General features: G+C 48.0%; 1 protein-coding gene and 1 long non-coding RNA gene across 4 annotated transcripts in view; one reads left to right on the forward strand and one right to left on the reverse strand.

The window, feature by feature from the left end:
* LOC134358814 (Kv channel-interacting protein 2-like) overlaps positions 1 to 27,708 on the forward strand; it is a 513,936-nt gene that overhangs the window by 255,286 nt on the left and 230,942 nt on the right. The window lies entirely within an intron of this gene.
* On the reverse strand, positions 7,468 to 27,659 carry LOC134358668 (uncharacterized). The gene is made up of 3 exons (XR_010020918.1): positions 27,570 to 27,659; positions 25,821 to 25,940; positions 7,468 to 7,995 (listed from the first exon to the last, which is right to left on the reverse strand). It is a non-coding gene; the product is annotated as an uncharacterized LOC134358668 (long non-coding RNA).

The following is a 27,708-nucleotide window of genomic DNA, read 5'->3' on the forward strand; positions in this document are numbered from 1 at the left end:
GGGAAATAACTTTGCCATATCTAATCTGTACAGGCCTTTTAACATTCGGAATGTTTCTATGAGATCCCCCCTCACTCTCCTGAACTCCAGGGAATACAGCCAAGAGCTGCCAGACCTTCCTCATATGGTAACCCTTTCATTCCTGGAATTATTCTTGTGAATATTTTCTGAACCTTCTCCGATGTCAGCATATCCTTTCTAAAATAAGGAGCCCAAAACTGCACACAGTACTCCAAGTGTGGTCTCACGAGTGCCTTATAGAACCTCAACATCACATCCCTGCTCTTATATTCTATACCTCTAGAAATGAATGCCAACTTTGCATTCACCTTCTTCACAACCATCTCAACCTGGAGGTTAACCTTTAGGGTATCTTGCACAAAGACTCCCAAGTCCCTTTGCATCTCTGCATTTTGAATTCTCTCCCCTTCTAAATAAAAGTTTGCCCATTTATTTCTTCCACCAAAGTGAATGACCATACACTTTCTAACATTGTATTTCATTTGCCATTTCTTTGCCTATTCCCCAAACTATCTAAGTCTCTCTGCAGGCTCTCTGTTTCCTCAACACTACCCGCTCCTCCACCTATCTTTGTATCATCGGCAAATTTAGCCACAAATCCATTAATACCATAGTCCAAGTCATCAACATACATGGTAAAAAGCAGCGGTCCCAACACCGACCCCTATGGAACTCCACTGGTAACCGGCAGCCAGCCAGAATAGGATCCCTTTATTCCCACTCTCTGTTTTCTGCTGCCCAGCCAGTGCTCCACCCATGCTAGTAACTCTCCTGTAATTCCATGGGCTCTTATCTTGCTAAGCAGCCTCATGTGTGGCACCTTGTCAAAGGCCTTCTGAAAATCCAAGTACACCACATCTATTGCATCTCCTTTGTCTATCCTGCTTGTAATTTCCTCAAAGAATTACAGTAGGTTTGTCAGGCAGGGTTTTCATTTCAGGAAACTATCCTGGCTTTGGCCTATCTTGTCATGTGCCTCCAGGTATTCCGTAATCTCATCCCTACCAATCGATTCCAACAACTTCCCAACCATTGACGTCAGGCCAGCAGGTCTATTGTTTCCTTCCTGCTGCCTCTCACCTTTCTTAAATAGCAGAGTAACATTTGAAATTTTCCAGTCATCTGGTACAATGCTAGAATCTATCGATTCTTGAAAGATCATCATTAATGCCTCCACAATCTCTCCAGCTACTTCTTTCAGAGTCTGAGGGTGCATTCCATCAGGTCCAGGAGATTTATCCACCCTCAGACCATTAAGCTTCCTGAAAACGTTCTCAGTCGTAATTTTCATTGCACAAATTTCACTTCCGACACTCTTGAATGTCCAGTATACTGCAGACGTCTTCCACTGTGAAAACTGATGCAAAATACGCATTCAGTTCCTCTGCCATCTCTGCATCTCTCATTACAATATCTCCAGCATCATTTTGTATTGGTCCTATATCTACCCTCGACTCACTTTTACCCCTTATATGCTTAAAAAAGCTTTTAGTATCTTCTTTGATATTAGTCTCCAGAAAGTTCTCCCCTCTGGTGCGACGGCCCTTGGGAGCCTGTAAGAAGAAGGCGGGGAGAACTTTCTGGAGACCCTCTCGGCACACCCAGTGTTCTGAGCAGTGTACGAAGGAGTGGGTGACCCCCAGGGGCTGGATCCTGAGCGCAAGCGAGGGACGGTGTGGTGCACTTAGGCGAGGCCTAAGGTGATACACCCAGGGGAGGCGGCACTAGTGATGGGAACCCCCAGATTCCCCGGAGTACCGGCGGGCAAGGCCCTGCTAGTAGACGCCCCAGACAACCTGAAAGGGGAGTCCCGGTTCCCGGCTGGGGCACTGGTGAGACCTGAATTGCAGAGGCCCTCAGCTGTACAGGCATGGCGGATGGGGGTGATGGTAAGGAACATAACGGGGAGGGAGATCACCAGTGTATGGGGTCTTTCTTTTTTTAATGTTAAGTTTAAAATGGCTTCTTTGTTATGTTATACTGGGGAATGCTTCTTTGATATGTTAAATGCTGAGAAAGTCTCCAGCTAGACATTTGCTTGGTTTAATACAGACAGCAGGTGCTATTAGCCAGTGGGTGGTCATGTATCATTTTGTTTTCGGATGATAATGCTGTATCATGTGACTGGGGACGGGGCTTTTGGGGGGGAGTCGGAGGAGAGACGGGGAGTCGGAGGAGAGACGGGGAGGACGGTGGATGGGGTTTTTGGGGGGAGTCGGAGGAGAGACAGGGAGGACGGTGGAGAGATGGGGAGGACGGAGGAGAGACAGGGAGTCGGAGGAGAGACGGGGAGGATGGTGGAGAGACGAGGAGTCGGTGGAGAGACAGGGAGTCGGAGGAGAGACGGGGAGTCGGAGGAGAGACAGGGAGGACGGTGGAGAGACGGAGAGGACGGCGGAGAGACGGGGAGTCGGAGGAGAGATGGGGAGGGTGGTGGAGAGACGAGGAGTCGGTGGAGAGACAGGGAGTCGGAGGAGAGACGGGGAGGACGGTGGAGAGACGGAGAGGATGGCAGAGAGACGGGGAGTCGGAGGAGAGACGGGGAGGACAGTGGATGGGGTTTTTGGGGGGAGTCAGAGGAGAGACGGGGAGTCGGAGGAGAGATGGGGAGTCGGAGGAGAGATGGGGAGGACGGTGGATAGGGTTTTTGGGGGGAGTCAGAGGAGAGACGGGGAGTTGGTGGAGAGATGGGGAGTCGGGGGAGAGACGGGGAGGATGGTGGAGAGACGGGGAGTCGGAGGAGAGATGGGGAGATGGAGGAGAGACGAGGAGGACAGCGGATGGGGTTTTTGGCGGGGTGTCGGAGGAGAGACGAGGAGGACGGCGGACGTGTGGAAAGGCTCCGGTCAATCACTTCGGGTGGTCCTGAGCCGTGAGTCGACAGGATCCGGGTGGTCGTCAGGAATCGATTGAGCTCCAACGGTAGCGTGCGAAGAACTTGGACTTTGATAAGTCTTGGCGCCTTTTTTTTCATTACTTCCTTTTCTGTATCGAATTTATATTAATGACATAGAATTAATAATATCTATAAAGTGTACTTGGTAAAACGTATTGGGTGTGCTGGCTGATGATTGTTGTTTGCAATTGATTTGGGCGGCAACCGACACCATGGGAAGTGTTGAGGCAGGTGCTGGGTGGGATTTCCCCTAGATATATACGAGCCAATATAACAGAGTGCTACACATAATTCTTCTTTTCCTTCCTAAGGACCTTCTTAGTTTCCTTCTGCAAGTTTTTAAAAGCTTCCCAATCCCCTATCTTTCCACTAGCTCTGGCTTCCTTGTATGCCCTCTCTTTTGCTTTTACTTTGGCTCTGACTTCATTTGTCAGCCACGGTAGTGTCCTTCTTCCCTTTGAAAAATGTTTCTTATTTGGAATATATCTGTCTTGCATTTCCCTCGTTTTTTGCAGAAACTCCAGCCATTGCTGCTCTGCTGTCCTTCCTGCAAATGTCCCTTTCCAGTCAACTTCGGCCAGTTCCCCTCTCATGCCATTGTAATTTCCTTTATTCCACTGAAATATAGACACGTTGGATTTTACTTTTTCCCTTTCAAATTTCAATGTGAGCTCAATCATATTGTGATCACTGTTCCCTAAGGGTTTTTTAAACTTGAGCTCTCTTATCACCTCCGGATCATTGCACAACACCCAATACAGCACAGCCAATCTCCTAGTGGGCTCAACAACAAGCTGTTCTAAAAATCCATCCCTTAGACATTCTACAAATTCTCTCTCTTGAGGTCTAGTGCTGACCTGGTTTTCCCAATCCACTTTCATGTTAAAATCCCCAACGATTACCATGATATTGTTTTTCTGACATGCCTTTTCTATCTCCTGCTATAATTTGTAATCCACATCCCAGCTGCTGTTTGGAGGCCTGTATACAACTGCCATTAGGGTCCTTTTACCCTTGCCATTTCTTAACTCAACCCACAGAGACTCTACACCTTCCAATCCTATTTAATCTCTTTTTAATGAATTAATATTAATTTCTTATACACAAAGCCACACCACCCCCTCTGCCTGCTAATCTATCTTTGCAGTACATCATATGTCCTTGGACATTCGGCTCCCAATGGCAGCCATCCTTTAGCCAAGTTTCAGAGATGGCCACAACATTGTATTTGCCAGCCTGTAGCTGAATTTCAAGATCATCCATTTTATTCCTTATGCTGTGTGCATTCAAATAGAACACTTTCAGTCCAGTATTTGTTGCTTTCTGTTTTAACTGCACCATGCCTCTATTGCCATGTAACTCATGCCACTGGCTGTGATCATCTCCTGCCGGTTCTTTCTATAACCTCTGTTGCACGCTATCCTTGATTTATTCCTGTTTTCCCCTTCCTCAGCCCTATTATTCCAGTTCCATCCCCCTGCCAAATTTGTTTAAACCCTCCCTAACAGCTCTATTAAACCTGCCTGCTAGGATATTGGACCCTTTTGAGTTCAGGTGTAACCCGTCCTTTTTGTACATGTCGTACCACCCCCAGAAGTTGCCCCCAATGATCTAGGAATCTGAAGCCCTGCCCTGTGACCAGTCTCTCAGCCACGCATTAATATGCCTGATCGCGCTATTCTTGCGCTCGTTAGCACATGGCACAGGCAGCAATCCCGAGATGACTATCCTGGAGGTCCTGCTTCTCAGCTTCCTACCCAACTAACTGAATTCTCTCTTCAGGACCTCCTCCCTTTTTCAACTTATGTCATTGGTACCAACGTGTACCAAGACTTCTGGCTGTTCACCCTCTCCCTTCAGAATACTCTGCACCCGATCCGAAACGTCCCGTACCCCTGGTACCTGGGAGGCAACACACCGTGTGGGTATCTCTATCAGGCTGACAGAACCTCCTGTCTGTTCCCCTCACGATGGAATCCCCTATGACTACCGCATTCCTCATCTTCCTCTTTCCCTTCTGCACCATGGAACCAGGCTCAGTGCCAGAGACCCGATCGCCAAAGTTGTCCTCTGTCAGGTCACCCCCCTCAACCGCATCCAAAACGAGATAACGATTACTGAGGGGGATGGCCACAGGGGTGCTCTCTACTACCTGAGCTCTTTCCCTCGCTTCCCTGACAGTCACCCACTTACCTAACTCCTGCAGCCTTCGAGGTTAGCCTCGGAATTTTCACTCCCGGTCTTTTCCGGTATCTCCAAGCTGAAAATGCTTGAAACCACAGTGAGAAAAGCAGTTCTGAATTGACTTGCTGCTTATTTCTTGTCAACTATCAGTAACAAAAATCGCTGCTTTTTGAACACAAACACACACAACTGACGCTATTTTAAAAACTCTTTGCTCTAAGTATGGTGTAATGTCTAACAGCCACACAAGTGCACGCAACTGATGCTAGTTCAAACCTGTTTGGCAACAGAGTCCTGTCCCAATTAAACAGCATTGTATCCTCAATAAATGAAGGGAAACACAGAAATATTCTCAATTATATATCTATATAGGCATCCGTTAGTCTCGTGAGACCATGGATTTGTGCCTTGGAAGGTTTCCAGGGCACAGGCCTGGGCAAGGTTGTATGGAAGACCAGCAGTTGCCCATGCTGCAAGTTTCCCCTCTCCACGCCACCGATGTTGTCCAAGGGAAGGGCATTAGGGCCGATACAGCTTGGCACCGGTGTCGTCGCAGAGCAATGTGTGGTTAAGTGCCTTGCTCAAGGACACAACACGCTGCCTCAGCTGAGACTCGAACTAGTGACCTTAAGATCACTGGACAAATGCCTTAGCTACTTGGCCACGCGCCAACATTCTCAATTAATTTTTGTTCTTTAAGAGTTGTCCCAAATAAGAGGCTGCCCTGAGAAGCCAATGTCTCAATTAACCAGAATCCACTGTTTCAATTTTTTTTATTTGCACTGTTTGTCTCCTTTTGCACATTGGTTGTTTGTCAGTCTTTCTGTATAGTTTTTCACTGGTTCTATTGCATTTCTCGTTTTACCATGAATGCCCACAAGAAAATGAACCCCAAGGTATGGTGATATATATACAGACTTTGATAATAAATTTACCTTGAACATTGTGAGATGTGGGAGGGAACTGGAGCTTAGACGGGAATCCCATGCGGTCACTGGGAGGAGGTGCAAACTCAATAAAGACAGAGGCAGGTTCAGATCCTGATTTATCTATCACACGTACATTGAAACATACAGTGTAACGCATTGTTTGAGTTAATGAACAACACTACCAGGATGTCGCCGCACACTCCAGCACCAACATAACATGCCGAAAATGATCGTTAAAACATCACAAACAACAATAACAACAGGACAACTGCAGAAAAGCAACAACAGTCAAATTAGCCCCTTTTCTCTCTCCCATACACTCCCTCTCACATATAGTCTTCCAATCCGGAAAAGGCCACCTCTGTGCCTCCCGCCTCGAGTGGACTCGCAGATATCAGGCCTCTGAGACCCCACTGCGAAAGACCCAGGCGTGTGGCTTCCGGACTTCTGATTGACCTTTGGACTTCCAGACTTCTGATTGACCTCTGGGCTTCAACTTTCAGAACAGCACAGAAGTTCGGGGTCAAACCTGGTCTCCAAGAGTGGCAGTACCAGCTGTGCCCCTCTGCTGCCCTTGGATATTCAAGCATTTTCTGATTTCTTTAAATATAATCCACTGCCAGCCTCTTTCTGCCACCCAGAAACCTTCGGTTCATAATGCTCCCACGCTGAAATCACCAAGTCTAGCAAGAGTGACTCTGTTTCCAGGGCCCCTCTTATTTGCACGTCTCAAGATTCTAGATTCAAGATTGTTTGATGTCACTTCCCGTACAGAAGTGTAAGGAGAACAAAATAATTGTTGCTCTGGATCTGATGCACCACAAAAAAAAAGCACAAAACATAAAGAACATAATAATAATGAAGAAACACAATAAATATAAATACATAAGATAGCTTATATACACACTTTGTCCATAGAGTGAGGCTAGGCTGTAGATAAGGTGACTGACAGGAAATAATAAAGTACTGGTGGAGTTGATGGGTAGAGGTGTTGATCAGCCTTACCACTTAGAGAAAGTAACTTTTTGAGTCTGCTGGTCCTGGCGCAGATGCTATGTAGCCTCCTCCTTGATGGGAGTGGGGCAGACTGTCCATGAGCAGAGTGTATGGGATTCTTCATGATGTTACTGGACCTTTTCCTGCACCTTTCTGTGTACATGTCCTTAATGGGAGGTTGGCTGGTGCCAGTGATACATTGGGCAGCTTTGATTATCTGTTGTAGAGTCTTCTTGTCTGCCACAGTGCAGTTTGTGTATCAAGCAGTGACATAGCTTGTTGGGATGCTCTCTACTGTGCATCTGTAGAATGACGTGAGTATAGATGTGCATAGTCCAGCTTTCTTCAGCCTCCTGAGAAAATAAAGGCATGGGTGAGCCTCTTTTGACTGTGCAGGGTGTGTTCTGGGACCGTGAGATGTTGTGTTTGATGTGCGCTCCCAGGAGTCTGAAACTGCCTGCAGTTTCCACAGCTGTGCCGCCGATGTAAAGGGGGATGTGAGTGGTGCGAGTTCTCCTGAAGTCCAGGCTTCCACTCTGCTGTTAAAGTGCCAGTGATATAGACATGCGGACAAAGGGCATTCATGCTTGTTGGGCTGTCCCAGGTCAGTGCATGATCATGTGAGCTGAAGGTTTGACGGCCAGTCACTGCGCTCGAAGATCAAATCGCAGGGTCCCATCATCGACTAGTCTGAGGGTCATTACCGAAGATCAAAGCCCGAAGGTTGATTGCAAGTCTGGAAGTTGTAGCCCATAGCTGAAGCCTGCAAGCCCTGATGCCTGACCTGGAGTTGGAGAACTGTTCCTGCGTCTGGGTGGAAGGGAGGCTCGGAGAGAGAAGAGAGTTATTTTTTGCTGGTGTTGTTTTGTTGCTCGTTGTGTTCTGTGTGGTTCTGCCCAGCGTCGTGGGCACGCTATGTTGAATGGTGACACTTGTGGGCTGCCCTCAGCAAATCCTTAAGTATGTTGGCTGTTAATACAAAGGACACATTTCACTGTATATTTTGATCATCCCAGGCACTCCCACCCAACCACCAGCTCCCACCAGCCACCATCTTCCTCCCTGTATTAACTTGAGACCATCTAAAGTTCCCTTCTCTCTGTAGTAACTCTTGGGTGTCAAGGCTGGGGGAATATTTTTAAATCTAATTGAAACTGAGAAGTGTAGGGTGTCAGTGAGAAAATACCTGAGTTTTTTTTTGGAGATACAGTGTGGACTTGGTCCTTCCAGCTCAATGAGCCGCACCACTTCAGCCTAATCACAGGACAATTTACAATGACCAATTAACCTACTAACCAGTAATTCTTTGGACTGTGGGAGGAAACTGGAGCACCCAGAGGACACCCACATGGTCACAGAGAGATCGTCCAAACTCCTTTTCGACAATGCCAGAAATGAAGCCCAAACTCCGACACGCCAAGTTGCAACAGCGTGACGCTAAACAGTCCGCTCTCGTGCCGCCCACTGCAACCTGCTGCAGTCCTGCGGATGTGATTTTACTGTGTAGCGGCAGAGTGTTAGCGCTGTGAAATGCTGTGATCTCCACAGCAGCACAGTGTGTATGTGCTGAGACGTCTATCAGTACACTGCACCCCTGAGCATGATGCACAGCTGAAATGCGGGACACCAGATGTTCTTTGTCACAGGTTAGATTTACGCTAAAGTTGATTGATTCTGCAGCAAAGATAAAGGGATATTTAAACAGGACTTCTGCTTTCTTGTTAACCTATTGTTGACCAGGGCTTCCAACAACATGTCAGTTCTCAATATTTCCAATTATTTTCTAGACTTAATATTTAATATTTAGTAGAGTGGGTGACATCACAGTTAGTGCAACCACCTTGCAATGCCGGTCGTAAGACTGGGCTGCTCTCTGTAAGGAGATTGTACGCTCTCTGTGATACCACAAGGGTTTCCTCCAGGTGCTCCAGTTTCCTCCCTCATTCCAGAGACCTACTGTTCAGGTCAGTGAGATGCGGGCATGTCATGATAGAAGTGTTGTCACACGTGCAAGCTGTTCAGCGCAATCCTCACTAATTTGATTTGATGCAAACAACACATTTCACTGCATGTTTTGATGCATAAGTGGCAAGTGAAGCTAATCTTTTTTTATCGTCAGTATTTTATAACACTTAATCCCAGGGAAAATACAGTGATGGGTTGGATGCAGATTTCAGCTCCCTTGACACTCCCATGGGATAGATGCATACTGAATCTCCCTCTACACTGTCCCATCACACACTCCCGGGGCAGGGACAGCACGGGTTAGATACAGAGTGAAGCTCCCTCTACACTGTCCCATCACACACTCCCGGGGCAGGGACAGCACGGGTTAGATACAGAGTGAAGCTCCCTCTACACTGTCCCATCACACACTCCCAGGGCAGGGACAGCACGGGTTAGATACAGAGTGAAGCTCCCTCTACACTGTCCCATCACACACTCCCAGGGCAGGGACAGCACGGCTTAGATACAGAGTGAAGCTCCCTCTACACTGTCCCATCACACACTCCCAGGGCAGGGACAGCACGGGTTAGATACAGAGTGAAGCTCCCTCTGCACTGTCCCATCACACACTCCCAGGGCAGGGACAGCAGGGGTTAGATACAGAGTGAAGCTCCCCCTACACTGTCCCATCACACACTCCCAGGACAGGGACAGCAGGGGTTAGATACAGAGTGAATCTCCCCCTACACTGTCCCATCACACACTCCCAGGGCAGGGACAGCACGGGTTACACACAGAGTGAAGCTCCCTCGACACTGTCCCATCACACACTCTCAGGACAGGGGCAGCACAGGTCAGATACAGAGTGAAGCTCCCTCTACACTGTCCCATCACACACTCCCGGGACAGGGACAGCACGGGACAGATACAGAGTGAAGCTCCCTCTACACTGTCCCATCACACACTCCCGGGACAGGGACAGCACGGGTTAGATACAGAGTGAAGCTCCCTCTACACTGTCCCATCACACACTCCCAGGGCAGGGACAGCACGGGTTAGATACAGAGTGAAGCTCCCTCTACACTGTCCCATCACACACTCCCAGGGCAGGGACAGCACGGGTTAGATACAGAGTGAAGCTCCCTCTATACAGTCCCATCACACACTCCCGGGACAGGGACAGCACGGGTTAGATACAGAGTGAAGCTCCCTCTACACTGTCCCATCACACACTCCCAGGGCAGGGACAGCACGGGTTAGATACAGACTAAAGCTCCCTCTACACTGTCCCATCACACACTCCCAGGGCAGGGACAGCACGGGTTAGATACAGAGTGAAGCTCCCTCTATACTGTCCCATCACACACTCCCAGGGCAGGGACAGCACGGGTTAGATACAGAGTGAAGCTCCCTCTACACTTTCCCATCACACACTCCCAGAGCAGGGACAGCACGGGTTAGATACAGAGTGAAGCTCCCTCTACACTGTCCCATCACACACTCCCAGGGCAGGGACAGCACGGGTTAGATACAGAGTGAAGCTCCCTCTACACTGTCCCATCACACACTCCCAGGGCAGGGACAGCACGGGTTAGATACAGAGTGAAGCTCCCTCTACACTGTCCCATCACACACTCCCAGGGCAGGGACAGCACGGGTTAGATACAGAGTGAAGCTCCCTCTACACTGTCCCATCACACACTCCCAGGACAGGGACAGCACGGGTTAGATACAGAGTGAAGCTCCCTCTACACTGTCCCATCACACAGTCCCAGGACAGGGACAGCACGGGTTAGACACAGAGTGAAGCTCCCTCTACACTGTCCCATCACACACTCCCAGGGCAGGGACAGCACGGGTTAGATACAGAGTGAAGCTCCCTCTACACTGTCCCATCGCACACTCCCGGGACAGGGACAGCACGGGTTAGATACAGAGTGAAGCTCCCTCTACACTGTCCCATCACACACTCCCGGGGCAGGGACAGCACGGGTTAGATACAGAGTGAAGCTCCCTCTACACTGTCCCATCACACACTCCCAGGGCAGGGACAGCACGGGTTAGATACAGAGTGAAGCTCCCTCTACACTGTCCCTTCACACACTCCCAGGGCAGGGACAGCACGGGTTAGATACAGAGTGAAGCTCCCTCTACACTGTCCCATCACACACTCCCAGGGCAGGGACAGCACGGGTTAGATACAGAGTGAAGCTCCCTCTACACTGTCCCATCACACACTCCCAGGGCAGGGACAGCACGGGTTAGATACAGAGTGAAGCTCCCTCTACACTGTCCCATCACACACTCCCAGGGCAGGGACAGCACGGGTTAGATACAGAGTGAAGCTCCCTCTACACTGTCCCATCACACACTCCCAGGGCAGGGACAGCACGGGTTAGATACAGAGTGAAGCTCCCTCTACACTGTCCCATCACACACTCCCAGGGCAGGGACAGCACGGGTTAGATACAGAGTGAATCTCACTCTACACTGTCCCATCACACACTCCCAGGACAGGGACAGCACGGGTTAGATACAGAGTGAAGCTCCCTCTACACTGTCCCATCACACAGTCCCAGGACAGGGACAGCACGGGTTAGATACAGAGTGAAGCTCCCTCTACACTGTCCCATCCCACACTCCCGGGGCAGGGACAGCACGGGATAGATACAGAGTGAAGCTCCCTCTACACTGTCCCATCACACACTCCCGGGACAGGGACAGCACGGGTTAGATACAGAGTGAAGCTCCCTCTACACTGTCCCATCACACACTCCCGGGGCAGGAACAGCACGGGTTAGATACAGAGTGAAGCTCCCTCTACACTGTCCCATCACACACTCCCGGGACAGGGACAGCACGGGACAGATACAGAGTGAAGCTCCCTCTACACTGTCCCATCACACACTCCCGGGACAGGGACAGCAGGGGTTAGATACAGAGTGAATCTCCCCCTACACTGTCCCATCACACACTCCCAGGGCAGGGACAGCACGGGTTAGACACAGAGTGAAGCTCCCTCGACACTGTCCCATCACACACTCTCAGGACAGGGGCAGCACAGGTCAGATACAGAGTGAAGCTCCCTCTACACTGTCCCATCACACACTCCCGGGACAGGGACAGCACGGGACAGATACAGAGTGAAGCTCCCTCTACACTGTCCCATCACACACTCCCGGGGCAGGGACAGCACGGGTTAGATACAGAGTGAAGCTCCCTCTACACTGTCCCATCACACACTCCCAGGGCAGGGACAGCACGGGTTAGATACAGAGTGAAGCTCCCTCTACACTGTCCCATCACACACTCCCAGGGCAGGGACAGCACGGCTTAGATACAGAGTGAAGCTCCCTCTGCACTGTCCCATCACACACTCCCAGGGCAGGGACAGCACGGGTTAGATACAGAGTGAAGCTCCCTCTGCACTGTCCCATCACACACTCCCAGGGCAGGGACAGCAGGGGTTAGATACAGAGTGAAGCTCCCCCTACACTGTCCCATCACACACTCCCAGGACAGGGACAGCAGGGGTTAGATACAGAGTGAATCTCCCCCTACACTGTCCCATCACACACTCCCAGGGCAGGGACAGCACGGGTTAGACACAGAGTGCAGCTCCCTCGACACTGTCCCATCACACACTCTCAGGACAGGGACAGCACAGGTCAGATACAGAGTGAAGCTCCCGCTACACTGTCCCATCACACACTCCCAGGACAGGGACAGCACGGGACAGATACAGAGTGAAGCTCCCTCTACACTGTCCCATCACACACTCCCAGGACAGGGACAGCACGGGTTAGATACAGAGTGAATCTCCCCCTACACTGTCCCATCACACACTCCCAGGGCAGGGACAGCACGGGTTAGATACAGAGTGAAGCTCCCTCTACACTGTCCCATCACACACTCCCGGGGCAGGGACAGCACGGGTTAGATACAGAGTGAAGCTCCCTCTACACTGTCCCATCACACACTCCCGGGACAGGGACAGCACGGGTTAGATACAGAGTGAAGCTCCCTCTACACTGTCCCATCACACACTCCCGGGGCAGGAACAGCACGGGTTAGATACAGAGTGAAGCTCCCTCTACACTGTCCCATCACACACTCCCAGGGCAGGGACAGCACGGGTTAGATACAGAGTGAAGCTCCCTCTACACTGTCCCATCACACACTCCCAGGGCAGGGACAGCACGGGTTAGATACAGAGTGAAGCTCCCTCTACACTGTCCCATCACACACTCCCAGGGCAGGGACAGCACGGGTTAGATACAGAGTGAAGCTCCCTCTACACTGTCCCATCACACACTCCCAGGGCAGGGACAGCAGGGGTTAGATACAGAGTGAAGCTCCCCCTACACTGTCCCATCACACACTCCCAGGACAGGGACAGCAGGGGTTAGATACAGAGTGAATCTCCCCCTACACTGTCCCATCACACACTCCCAGGGCAGGGACAGCACGGGTTAGACACAGAGTGAAGCTCCCTCGACACTGTCCCATCACACACTCTCAGGACAGGGACAGCACAGGTCAGATACAGAGTGAAGCTCCCTCTACACTGTCCCATCACACACTCCCAGGACAGGGACAGCACGGGACAGATACAGAGTGAAGCTCCCTCTACACTGTCCCATCACACACTCCCAGGACAGGGACAGCACGGGTTAGATACAGAGTGAATCTCCCCCTACACTGTCCCATCACACACTCCCAGGGCAGGGACAGCACGGGTTAGACACAGAGTGAAGCTCCCTCGACACTGTCCCATCACACACTCTCAGGACAGGGACAGCACGGGTCAGATACAGAGTGAAGCTCCCTCTACACTGTCCCATCACACACACCCGGGACAGGGACAGCACGGGTTAGATACAGAGTGAAGCTCCCTCTACACTGTCCCATCACACACTCCCGGGGCAGGAACAGCACGGGTTAGATACAGAGTGAAGCTCCCTCTACACTGTCCCATCACACACTCCCAGGGCAGGAACAGCACGGGTTAGATACAGAGTGAAGCTCCCTCTACACTGTCCCATCACACACTCCCAGGGCAGGGACAGCAGGGGTTAGATACAGAGTGAAGCTCCCCCTACACTGGGTTAGATACAGAGTGAAGCTCCCTCTACACTGTCCCATCACACACTCCCAGGACAGGGACAGCACGGGTTGGACATAGATGCAAACTATAAGTGCTAGAGGAGCACACATAACATAGTAGGGTCAGGGCGAAGAACTGACATCGATTGCTCTATCGTGGCAGGTGAACTCGGACCCCTGCCGTGCTCCTCCTGTGACATGTGGGAACTCAGGAAGGCTGACAGTGTCCCTGAAGAGTACATGTGCAGGAAGTGTGTCCAGCTGCAGCTCCTGATAGACCGCATGGCGGCACTGGAGCTGTGCATGGACTCATTTTGGAGCATCCGAGATGCTGAGCATGTTGCGGAAAGCACATTTACTGAGTTGGTCACACCGCAGTTTAAGGATCTAAGGAAAGATAGGGAATAGGTGACCAACAGGAAGAGTAGTAGCAGGAAGGTAGTACAGGAATCTCCTGCGGTCATCTCCCTCCAAAACAGATATGGAGTCTGTTGGGGGAGATGGCTTATCAGGTGAAGGCAGCAGTAGCCAGGATCATGGCACCGTGGGAGGTTCTGCTGCGCACGAGGGCAAGAAAGAGAGTGGTGGAGCTGTTGTGGTAGGGCATTCCATGGTAAGAGGAATAGAGAGGAGCTTCTGTGGCCGCAAACGGGACTCCCGTATGGTGTGCTGCCTCCCGGGTGCAAGGGTCAGAGACGTCTCGGAGAGGCTGCAGGACATTCTGAAAGGGGAGGGTGAGCAGCCAGCTGTCGTGGTACATGTAGGTACTAACGATATAGGAAGAAAGCATGATGAGGTCCTACAAGCTGAATTTAGGGAGCTAGGAGATAAATTAAAGAGTGGAACCTCAAAGGTAATAATCTCAGGATTATTACTGATGCCACACGCTAACCAGAGTTGGAAGAGCAGGATAGCTAGAATGAATATGTGGCTTGAGCAGTGATGCAGGAGGGAGGGTTTCAGATTCTTGGGGCATTGGAACCGCTTCTGGGGGAGGTGGGACCAGTATCGTCCAGACGGTCTTCATCTGGGCAGGGCCGGGATTGAGGTCCTAGGAAGATTGTTTGCTAGTGCTGTTGGGGAGGCTTTAAACTAATATGGCAGGGGGATGGGAACCCCCACAGAAAAGAAGAGGGAAGCGATGCAGAGACCAAAGCTAGAGTTAGTGAAGAAAAATGGAAGAGTAAAGTGCATAAAAGTAAAAAGTAAAAATCGCATAGGTCACTAGATTCTAAAAGGACGATGAGTATAAGGGCACTTTATCTAAATGCCCGTAGTATTAGAAACAAGGTTAGTGAACTTGTGGCACAGATCTGTACCAAGGCATATGATTTAGTGGCCATTACAGAAACCTGGTTACAAGGTGGAGATGACTGGGAATTAAATATCCAAGGGTATCAGGTAATACGGAAAGATAGGCAGGAAGGCAAAGGAGGAGGGGTGCGCTCTTAATTAAGGATGAGATCAGGGTGATTGTGAGAGACGATATAAGATCTACGGAGCAGAATATTGAGTCCATCTGGGTAGAGATTAAGAACAGTAAAGGGAAAAAAAATCACTGTTGGGAGTTGTCTATTGGCACCTAATAAAAACATTGCAGTGGCAGAGGCGATTAACCAAGAAGTAACTGAGGCTTGTAAGAACGGAACGGCAGTTGTCACGGGGGATTTTAACTTCCACATAGATTGGATGAATCAGCTTGGTGAAGGAAGTCTTGAGGAGGACTTCATAGAATGCATCCGTGATGGGTTTCTTGAGCAGCATGTTAGTGAACCTACGAGGGAAAACGCTATCTTAGATCTAGTCCTGTGTAATGAGATAGGTAAGATTAACGATCTTGTAGTCAGAGATCCTCTTGGAAAGTGACCATAGTATGACTGAATTTCACATACAGATGGAGGATGAAATAGTTAGATCTAAAACTAGTGTATTACGCTTGAACAAGGGAGACTACAACGGGATGAGGGAGGGGTTGGCTAATGTGGATTGGGAGCACAGGCTATTTGGTAGGACAGTTGAGGAACAGTGGAATACTTTCAAAGAGATTTTTCACAGTGCTCAACAAACGTATATTCCAGTCAAAAGTAAAGACAGTAAGTGTGGGGAGAGCCAGCCTTGGATAACTAAGGAAATAAAAGATAGTATCAAATTAAAAGCTCATGTGTACAAAGTCGCAAAGAGTAGTGGGAGACTGGAGGATTGGGAAAACCTTAAAAAGCAACAAAAAACAACTAAACAAGAAATAAGGAAAGGGAAGATAGAGCGTGAAAGTAAATTAGCACAAAATATAAAATCAGATAGCAAAAGATTTTACAAATATACAGTATAAAGCAGAAAAGGGTGGCTAAAGGCAACGTAGGTCCCTTGAAAGACGAGAAGGGGAAATTGATATTGGGTGATCAGGAAATGGCTGAGGCATTGAACAACTATTTTGTGTCGGTCTTTATGGTGGAGGACATGTCTAATGTGCCAAAGAAGAATATTATGGACGAAATGGGAGGTGAGGACCTTGATAAAATCACTGTCACTAAAGAGATAGTAATGAGCAAACTAGAAGGCCTGAAGGAAGATAAGTCCCCTGGTCCTGATGGGATGCATCCCAGGTTGCAGGGGGAATTGGCAGAGGTTATAGTAGACGCGTTGGTAATCATTTATCAAAACTCTCTAGACTCTGGGCAGGTCCTGGCGGATTGGAAGACAGCAAATGTCACGCCACTTTTTAAAAAAGGATGTAGGCAAAAGATGGACAACTATAGGCCAGTTAGCTTAACATCTGTAGTCAGGAAAATGCTTGAAGCTGTCATTAAGGAAGAAATAGCGAAACATTTAGAAAGGAGTGGTTCCATTAGACAGACGCAGCATGGATTCAGAAAGGACAGGTCCTGTTTGACAGACCTACTGGAGTTCTTTGAGGACATAATGAGTGCAGTGGATAGAAGGGAACAGGTGGATGTTGTATATTTGGATTTCCAGAAGGCGTTCAGTAAGGCGCTGCACGGGAGACTTATAAATAAGATATGGATGCATGGAGTTGGAGGAAGTGTACTGGCATGAATAGTGGATTGCCTAACCGATAGAAGGAAGAGAGTTGGTATAAATGGGTGTTTCTCCGATTGGCAGTCAGTGGTGAGTGGGGTGCCGCAGGGGTCGGTGCTGGGCCTGCAGCTGTTTACTATTTACATTGATGATCTGGAAGAGGGGACTGAGTGTAGCATAGCAAAATTTGCTGATGACACTAAACTGAGTGGAAAAGCAAATTGTACAGAGGATGTGGAGAGTCTGCAGAGGGATATGGATAGGTTAAGTGAGTGGGCCAAGGTCTGGCAGATGGAATACAATGTTGGTAAATGCGAGATCATCCACTTTGGAAGGAATAATAGAAGAGCAGATTATTATTTAGATGGTGAAAGATTGCAGCATGCTGTTGTGCAGAGGGACTTGGGAGTGCTTGTTCATGAATCTCAAAAAGTTGGCTTGCCCGTACAATAGGTTATTAAGAAGGTGAACAGAATGTTGGCCTTCATTGCTAGAGGGATTGAATTCAAGAGCAGGGAGTTGCAACTATACAGGGTACTGGTGAGGCCACACCTGGAGTACTGTGTGCAGTCCTGGTCTCCATACTTGAGAAATGATATACTGGCTTTGGAAACAGTGCAGAGGAGGTTCACCAGGTTGATTCCAGGGATGAAGGGGTTAACCTATGAGGACAGATGAGTCACCAGGGACTATACTCTCTGGAATTCAGAAGAATGAGAGGGGATCTTATAGAAACATACAAAATTGTGAAAGATAGAAATAGGAAAGTTGTTTCCATTGGTAGGAATTTAGGACAAAGATGAGGAGAAACTGTTTTTCTCAGAGAGTGGTGAATCTGTGGAATTCTCTGCCCAGGGAAGCAGTTGAGGCTTCTTCACTAAATATATTTAAGGTACAGTTAGATAGGTTTTTACATAGTAGGAGAATTAAGGGTTATGGGGAAAAGGCAGGTAGATGGAGCTGAGTTTACGGACAGATCAGCCACGATCTTATTGAATGGTGGGCAGGCTCGATGGGCTGGATAGCCTACTCCTGCTCCTATTTCTTATGTTCTTATGGAGGAACTCTGCAAATATGACAGCCTCTATATCGGGAAATAAAAGTGAGCGATTCAGACAGAGGCCCGTCATCCAGAGTTATTAGCCCAGCTTGCTGAGTTCCTCCAGCATTTTGCTTGTGTTGCCCACTGCTTCCCATCATCTGCAGAAACTCTACTTTTTAATTGGTGCTTCCTGTTCGAATGCCCCATGCCTCTCCACAAGGGGATAAGTGCCTGTGTAAAATCACCCAGAGACGTGCCAAGTAAATGATCAATCTGCAGAGAGGAAGGCCTGATCACTGGGTGCTATAATTGGATGCCATTAGACAGCAGCTGTAGTGAATTATCCCAGGATGAACCACCACTGGAATGCTGAACCTCCAATTAGTGTCTCCGCCAAATGGTCATTAGGCTGCTGTATTATTGATATCAGGAACACTCTCTCAGTCGGTCTTTGCCTTCTCTCCCAATTTGTCTTCACACCAGTGCTCAATATCACTCGAGCCTGTGTGATCCCGATGTTTGTGATCCAAACCTGCTTCAGGAGTCAAGAATGAGGCATGAAACTTGTTGCTCGTGGAGGTTTTATTAAACGCTACAAGACAAAGGACGAAGGAAGAAAATACAAGGACAAAGAGGTTGTGGTCGTCTCATTATCAGATCGGAGAGAACATCATTCCAGTGATAACAGTTAACCTGTTAAGGAGCCAGATTCATGTGGCGTGACACTTGCTGCAGAAAAAAACTGAGAAGCTTCAAGAAAATATCTAACCAGCTATACTACAATCGCCGGAAAGTTCACTGAACGATTGCATACATATAGGTGATTATATAAAATTGCAAACAAACATAGGAAAATTAAACTACAAGAAAAATAACAATTCTACATAAGATATAGGAGCAGAATTAGGCCATTTGGCCAAATGAGTCTACAAATCCAATGATCCTTTCCTACACTTTGAGTCCGCATCAATCCCACCCTCCCATTCCTCACGTTGGGAGCATCAGTCACTCCTTCCACACACCCTGAAGCTGTGGGGGTGCCCTGTAAGTGCGTGTGTGCTCGTGTGTCTGTGAGCACGCGTGTGCAACTCTGCGTTTGCATGGTGTACAAGTGTGTGCTTGTACTTGTGCGTGTGTACATATTCTTGTGTATGTGCATCAGGGTGTTCATACGTGCCTTTCAATGTACATATATGTGTACATGTGTGCAGATGTTGAAATGTGCTTGTGTGTGCTCATGTGTAAAAAGTAGGAGCACCAATGTGGTATGGTTAGCACAACACTTTACAGAACTAGTGCAACCCAGGTTCAATTCCCGCCGCTGCCTGTAAGGAGTTTGTACGCTCTCCCCGTGACCCCATGGATTTCCTCCGGGTGCTCTGGTTTCCTCCCGCAGTCCAAAGACCTACTGGTTAGCGGTTGATTGATCATTGTAAATTGTCCCATATTAGGCTAGGGTTTAATCGGGGTTTGCCAGGGGTGTGGCTCGAAGGGCCAGAAGGGACAATTCCATGCTGTATCTCAATAAATACCTGGTTTAGCATCACCGGCACTGGTCTTGCCATTTGTTAACTTTGCAACAGCAGTTTGTTGCAATACAGAATAATAGTGAGAAAACCTTACTGAGTTACAGTAAGTGTGTGTGTGTGTGTGTGTGTGTGTGTGTGTGTGTGTGTGTGCGCGCGCGCGCGTGTGAGAGAGAGACACACACACACTTGGAGATATATAAATAGATATTAAACCAGTAGTGCAAAAAAAAAGAAATAAAAATGTAGTGAGGTCATGTTCATGAGCTTAATGCCCATTGAGAAATTGGATGGCAGAGGGGAAGTTATTTATCTCAATAAATAAATAAGTAAATAAGCGAATAGATAAATAGATAAATAAATATGTTCATGCATTCTTGTGTCTGAATGTATACGTACATAGACGTGTATGGGTACTTGTACATATGTACTTAAGCATTTTGCTGTACTGTATATATTGTACATGTGGGTGTATATGTGTGATTACTGTATATGTGAGTGTGCACATGCATGTGTGTGTTGTAGTGGAGGCACTGACTGCCTGTTACCACTCCTGCCTCACTCTATATAATTCATTGAGGGATTTCAATTATTGGTATCGTTCAAGCAAGGATGTCAGTAGATTATAGGGAGGCTTGAAGCCCATCCGACTGAGTACTTGCCGAGCACAGTGGGTTAGAGTTGTCGGCCGTATTCTTTGTTCTGTGTTTAGAACCTGAAGGCGGTTTTGATTTCCATTTGGAGAGAGTGGTGGGAAGCAAAACAATTGTCCCATGTAACCAACTGTGGACCAATCGATTAGCGCTGCATTACCAACTTTAGCCTAGCCAGTCACACACAAATTGCTGGAGGAACTCAGCAGATGAGGCAGCACCTATGGATGGAAATAGACAGTCGATGTTTCAGGCCGAGACCCATCATCAGGACTCCTTGGCTTGAAATGTCAACTGTTTCTTCCTCTCCATAGATGATATCTGATCTGCTGAGTTCCTCCAGCGTTGTGTATCTATTGCTCGAGATTTCCAGCACATGCAGAAACTCTTGGTCTATTTTCCAGCCAGTGCTTACTCTGTTAGCTAATAAAATGTTAACTAATTGGTTGAGAGGTCTGGGCTTTCAATTGCTGTGAATCAGCTTTCACTTTGGTAGTCACCATCCAAAGAAAAGTGCAACAGTTCTGTCTGGTGCTCCTAGGAGCATCATAGTTAGCGTAACACTTTACAACATGAGTGATCACTGTTGGGGTTCAACTCCCTCCACTGTACATTCTCCCTGTGACCACGTAGGTTTCCTCCACGTGCTCTGGTTTCTTCCCACATTCCAAAGACATGGAGTAGATTTACTAAGTTATAAGCATGCTATGTTGGCACCAGAAGCGTGGGAGTGGTTTAAACTAATATGACAGGGGAACGGGAACCAGCATGATAGAGCTGAGGATGAGCCAGCAGGTTTACAAGTAGATGATGGGTGTAACATGAACGTAAGGAAGGACAAGCCAATGACTGGTACAAATACAGACAGAGCAAAGAGTTAAATTGTACCAAAGAGGCAAAATTCAAAAGGGCGAAGAATGCAGGACTGAAGATGCTGTACTTAAATGCACGTAGCATTCGGAATAAGGTGGATGAACTCATGGCGCTATTAGAGTTTGGTCAGAATGATGTTGTGGGCATCACTGAGTCGTAGCTGAAAGAAGATCAAACATCAAAGGATATACTTTGTATCAAAAGGACAGGCAGGAAGGCAAAGACAGTGGTGTGGTTCTGTTGGTAAGAGATGGAATTACATCTTTACAAAGAGTGACATAGGGGCACAGAATGTTGAATTTTTGTGGGTGGAATTAAGAAATTGCAAAAAAAGAGACATTATGGGAAACATGTATAGGCCTTCAAATAGTAGCCAAGATGTGGGGTTGAGATTGCAAAGGGAGCTGGAAAAGGCATGTAATAAGGATAATGATACAATTGTAATGGGGGTCATCAATATGTGGGGTATTGGGAAAATCAGGTTGGTGTCAGATCAAGAGAGGGAATTTGTTGAATGCCTATGAGGTGGCTTTTTAGAGCAGCTTGTGCTTGAGCCTACTAGGGGAAAGGTTATCTTAGATTGGGTGTTGTGTAATAACCCAGATCCTATTAGGGAGCTTAATGTAAAGGAACCCTTAGGAGGCCGTGATCATAATATGATTGAATTCATACTGCAATTTGAGAGGTAGAAGCATAAGTCACATGTATCAGTATCGCAATGGAATAAAGGGAATTACAGAGGCATGAGAGAGGAGCTTGCCCAGGTGGATTGGAGGAGGAAATGGGCAGGGAAGACAGTAGAGCAGGGATGGCTGAAGTTTCTGGGAATATTCACAAGGTGCAGGATAGATATGTCCACACAGAAGAAGTTCTCAAATGGCAGGGGGAGGCAACCATGGCTGACAAGGGAAGTTAAGGACTGCATAAAAGCCAAGGAAAGAGCACATAAAGTTACAAAAGTGAGTGGGAAATTGGATGATTGGGAAACTTTTAAGGGAAAAGATGAAATATGAGGGAAAATTTGCCAATAATATAAAGGAGTATACTAAACATTTTCTCAATTATATAAAAAGTAAAAGGGAGGTTGGAGTTGATATTGGACCACTGGAAAATGATGCTGGTGAGGTAGTAATGAGGGACAAAGAAATGGCAGATAAACTTTAATGTTTCCTATGGTAGGGGTATCCAGAACTAGAGGGCACAGCCTCAAAATTGAGGGGCAACCTTTTAGAACAGAGTTACCTCTGGTTGAGTAAGCTAGGGTTTTTCTCTATGAAGTGAAGGAGGATGACAGGTGATTTGACCAAGCATTGATAGAGTGGAGATCCAGCGTCTCTTTTACCAGGGCAGAAATGGCTAATACGAGAGAGCATCTAGGTGTTTGGTGGAAAGTATAGGGCGGATGTCAGAGGGGGGTATTTTTTTAAACACAGAGTGATGGGTGCACGGAGCACAGTGCCAGGGATGGAGGTAGAGGCAGATGCATTAGAGAATCAGAATCAGGTTTAATATCCTGACCCGGATCTGGGTCGTACCCTCCAAATATCCAGCCCTGCTTCTCGGTTTTTTTGCACTACCTTACTTTCCATTTTCTATTTATGATTTATAATTTAAATTTTTAATATTTACTATTGATTTGTACTCCAGGGAGCGGGAAGCGCAGAATCAAATATCGCTGTGATGATTGTACGGTCTAGTATCAATTGTTTGGCGACAATAAAGTATAAAGTATTAAAAAAAGTTATCACCGGCATATGTCGTGAAATGTGCAGTACAATGCAATACATAATAATAGAAAAATGGTGAAATACAATATAATTTAATAGTTAAATTAAGTAGTGCAAAAGTAGAAATAAAAAAGTAGTGAGGTAGTGTTCATGGGCTCAATGTTCATTCAGAGATCGGATGGCAGAGGGGAAGAAGCTGTTCCTGAATCACTGAGTGTGTGCCTTCAGGCTCCTGTACCTCCTCCCTGATGGTAGCAATGAGAAGAGGGCATGTCTTGGGTGATAGGGGTCCTTAATGATTGATGTCGCTTTTTTGAGGCATCGCTGCTTGAAAGGTGTTCTGGATGCTACGGAGGCCAGTGCCCATGATGGAGCTGACTGAGTTTACAACTCTGCAGCTTACCTTGATCCTGTGCAGTAGTAGCACCTCCCACACCAAACCAGAAGGTGATGCAGCCAGTTAGAATGCTCTACACAGTATGTCTGTAGAATAACTTGCAAATGTTTTTAAGGGTTTCTTATGGATACTCTTTTAAGAGTACATGGATAATAGAAAAATGGAGTTCCATGTGGGAGGGAAAAGTTAGATTGATCTTGGAGTAGGTTAGAAGTTTACACAATATCGAGGGCCAAACAGCCTGTACTGCACTGTAATGTTCTATGTTGTATGCATATTCCAGAGTAATTCTATGGGATCGTCTCCATCTTCCTGTGAATGAAGTTGAACCTTGAATGCCCCATCCTTTCTAGCCATGCCATATTAAGACCATAAGATATAGGGGCAGAATTAGGCCATTCAGCCCATCGACTCCCCTGCTAGTGAATCATGTTGGACTAGATTCAGGTGCTCAGGTCTGGGGATAGAAAACTCGAGCTCACAAGCAGCTGAGCACCTGAAACTGGCGTGCTGGATATCTTTGGTCTGGACTGACCAGAGCCCCTCGCTGATTCACTTCTGCAGCTGAAGATTTCAAAGCCCAGACTCAAAAGTCTGTCTGCTTAAATCTGCAGAGACTTTGCTTTCATGGTTCTGTCTGAAACACCTCAAGTACTTCAAGAGGAGGTCCACAAGAATGATCCTGGGAATGAAAGGGTTGATATATGAAGACCATTTGATGGCTCTTGGCCTGTCCTCACTGGGGTTCAGAAGAATAAGGGGGGGGGAATCCCATTGAAACCTTTCAAATATTGAAAGGCTTAAATGGAGTGAACATTGAGAGGATGGTTCCCATAATGAGGGAGTCTCAGACCATTGGACATTGCATCAAAATAGAAGGGTGCCTCTTTAGAACAGAGATGATGAGGAATCTGTTTAGCCAGAAGAATCGTTGTGGAATTCATTGCCACAGATGGCAGTGGAGGCCAAGTCATTGGGTATATTTAAAGCAGAGGTTGATAGGTTCTGGATTAGTAAGGGTGCCAAAGGTTACAGGTGGAAGGCAGAAGAATGGGGTTGAGAGGGACAATAAATCAGCCATGATGGAATGGCAGAGCAGACTCAATGGGCCGAATGGTCTCATTCTGCTGCTATGTCTTATGGTCTCAAGTGTTGACTGAGGAACTCTTACTGGAATAAGCAGAAAGGAAGGAGCAAGCTCAGAGATGTTCCTTGCAGATCCACAGTCTCAGACTGATGATTAATTTAGTGTGTGCTCTGCCAAGTGACTTCAGCCCTGACTCAATTTGATGGTGACGCTTTGACAGCAATGCCTCAAAACCTGCCCCCAAACCATCCCCCCCATGCCAACTGAACCCCTGAGAGTCATGCAAAAGGTGGTGGGATTACCTAGTGCAACACACACACACACACACGATGCTGGAGGAACTCAGCAGGTCAGGCAGCATCTATGGAAATTAATAAACAGTTGATATTTCAGGCTGAGACCCTACCTCAGGACTGGAGTGGAAGAGGCAGACAAAGGTGGTGATGGTGAGGTGGGGGAGGAGAGGGTTGAGGAGAGGAGGAGTACAAAATGGCAGGAGAGAGGGATGGTGAGTGGGGTGAGGGAAGAGGCTGGGAGGTGATAGGTGAAAGAGGTAAAGGCAAGAAGAAGAAGAAGAGAGAATCTGATCGGTGAGGACAGTGGACCTTGGGAGAAAGGAAAGGAAGAGGAGGGGCACCAGAGGGAGATGATGGGCAGGTGGGAAGAAGAGAAGGGGTAAGACGGGAGCCAGAAGGAGGGGAACATGGAGAGAGAAGAGGGAGAAATTGCCTGATTCTGACTCCATAGCTCCTTTCTTCAATGGAGTATAGTGTACATGTGCTGTCAACATCAATTACTCTCTCTAGAACTTCCAATAATTTCCACCTACACCTTATCACAGATTGCAGTGTAAACTATCATACCCACGGTGTAAAGGTGTCAGATCCTGGTGTCGCAATCACTTATGGTGATAATTTCTCTTCCTCCTTTGAACATCACTGTCCCCTGAGGTTTTTCTACCCTCAGGCCAATGATATGAGATAGTTTTATTTATTTGCTCAGTGTGGGTTCTGATAACAATGTTTGGGATATTTTGTTCATCCTATTTACACTCGAACTGAGTGACATGAGTCGTCCTACCCCCACTCATGGGTTAAGGGTGAAAGGTGAAATAGTTAAGTGGGACTTCTTCACTCAGAGGATGGTGAGACTGTAGAACGACCAGGGGAAGTGGTAGATGCGGACTGGATTCTAACATGTATCAGAATCGGGTTTAATATCACCAGCATGCGTCGTGAAATTTGTTGTTTTTGGCAGCGGTACAATGCAGGTTATTCTTTATTTTATTTCCTGCTTCTTGTCCCTCTGTACGTTTACTTAACCTAAGGCTAACTTTGCTGATGTAAACAATCCCACTGCAGAGTTCCAACTCGATCACTGCCAGCAAGGTCAGTACTTACCGTCCGCACGTCCTTGCCCTGAGTTTTTTGAAGTGCAGCACTCACAGAGCGTGGTTAGTGATTGGTCTGCCTGGAGTCACGTACAGGCCTTTCCTTGTGGGCATCACTGAGGCAGATGGACTTATACAAAATTAGGAAGTTTCATCATAGAATGTAGAAGAGTGCAGAACATGAACCAACCTATCTAAGCCAACCACAATGTAAATTTAAACTACACATCTGTCCGCACATGGTCTTTATTTCCCCCCATTCCCTGTTCACATGTCTGTCTACATGCCTCTTAAATGTTGGTATCATACCTGCATCTACCACCTCTCCTGGAAACCTGTTGAAGGCACTTACATCTCCCCCTCTCTCCCCTCTCTCCCCCTCTCTCCCCCTCTCCTCCCTCTCCTCCCTCTCCTCCCTCTCCTCCCTCTCCTCCCACTCCCCTCTCCCCTCCCCCTCTCCCCCCTCTCCCCCCACTCCCTCTCCCCCCTCTCCCCTCTCCCCCCACTCCCCTCCCCCCTCTCTCTCCCCCTCTCTCTCCCCCTCTCCCCCTCTCCCCCCACTCCCTCTCCCCCTCTCCCCCTCTCCCCCCACTCCCCTCTCCCCCCTCTCCTCCCTCTCCCCCACTCCCCTCTCCCCCCTCTCCCCCTCCCCTTCTCCCCCTCTCCCCCCTCTCTCCCCCTCTCCCCCCTCTCCCCCACTCCCCTCTCCCTCCCTCTCCCCCTCTCTCCCCTTCTCCCCCTCTCTCCCCCTCTCTCCCCTTCTCCCCCTCTCTCCCCCTCTCCCCCCTCCCCCTCTCTTCCCCTCTCCCCCTCCCCTTCCCTCCACCTCTCTTCCCCTCTCTCCCCCTCTCCCCCTCTCTCCCCCTCTCCCCCTCTCTCCCCCCCTCCACCTTCCATGTTCCACCCTCTCTCTCACTCTCACCCTCACACACATGTAGACCTGGCGGAGGTTCCAGTTTTCAGAAAACTGTTACTTCATAGGTATATGGAGTGCTCAGTGCCATTTGGGGGTATAGGTGAGATGTTTTCCTTTAGATGATCCATTAAACATATCTGTTTGGCACACTGGAGGCAAGACTAATAATTCTACTTGTACTGTTCGAGGGATGAAGGAAAGAGTCACATTGGAGCGAGTGGTTACATTGATCTTGAAGTAGGTTAAAAGGTTGGCACAACAACATGGGACAAAGAGCCTGTACAATCCTGAACTGAATTGTTTCACATCTGTAGAAATATCCAGAGTTCTTCATAAATTACCAAGGATTTAATGATCAACCATTTCTATCCCGTTTCAATTACAGTCCCGACACTGGCATCTATCCAACACGTTGGGAAATCGTTTGGTTTACAGTTCCTGTAAATTACCAGCCGGATCACTGTTGACCTAACCGATTGTTAACTACGCGCTCGAGAAAGCGCTCTATCTGTGTGTTTCATGGCTTGGTGTGGCAGCTGCTCCACATGTGAGCACAAGAAACAGCAGAGAGCGGCTGCATCAGTGGAAGCAGCCAGCCCGTCAGGGACTCTGTCCACACTTGTCACCGCCTCTGCCGAGCAGCCCGCATAATCAAAGACCCACCCGTCCCAGCCATTCTCTTTCCGAGCCCTCCCACTGGGCAGAAGCCTGAAAGCATGCACCACCAGACTCAAGGACATCCTCTGTCATGACTTGATCTGTACAAATAACATGCAAGAGAAGCTTTTCACTGGACGTTGCTATTTGCAGCAATGATAAACCAAGACCAATGCAATTAATTACCAGCTGTGACGGAAGGTGTCGTCAACGAGATTATTATCCGCACATACAAACTGCTCACAGGTCCTCAAGTTGGAGTTCACCAGGGCGGACAAACATGGAAAAATATCACTGTCCTTTCATTCTTGTTGGTCCAAGTCCC

Source organism: Mobula hypostoma, chromosome 19 (genome assembly GCF_963921235.1).
Source record: "Mobula hypostoma chromosome 19, sMobHyp1.1, whole genome shotgun sequence".
NCBI lineage: Eukaryota > Metazoa > Chordata > Chondrichthyes > Myliobatiformes > Myliobatidae > Mobula > Mobula hypostoma.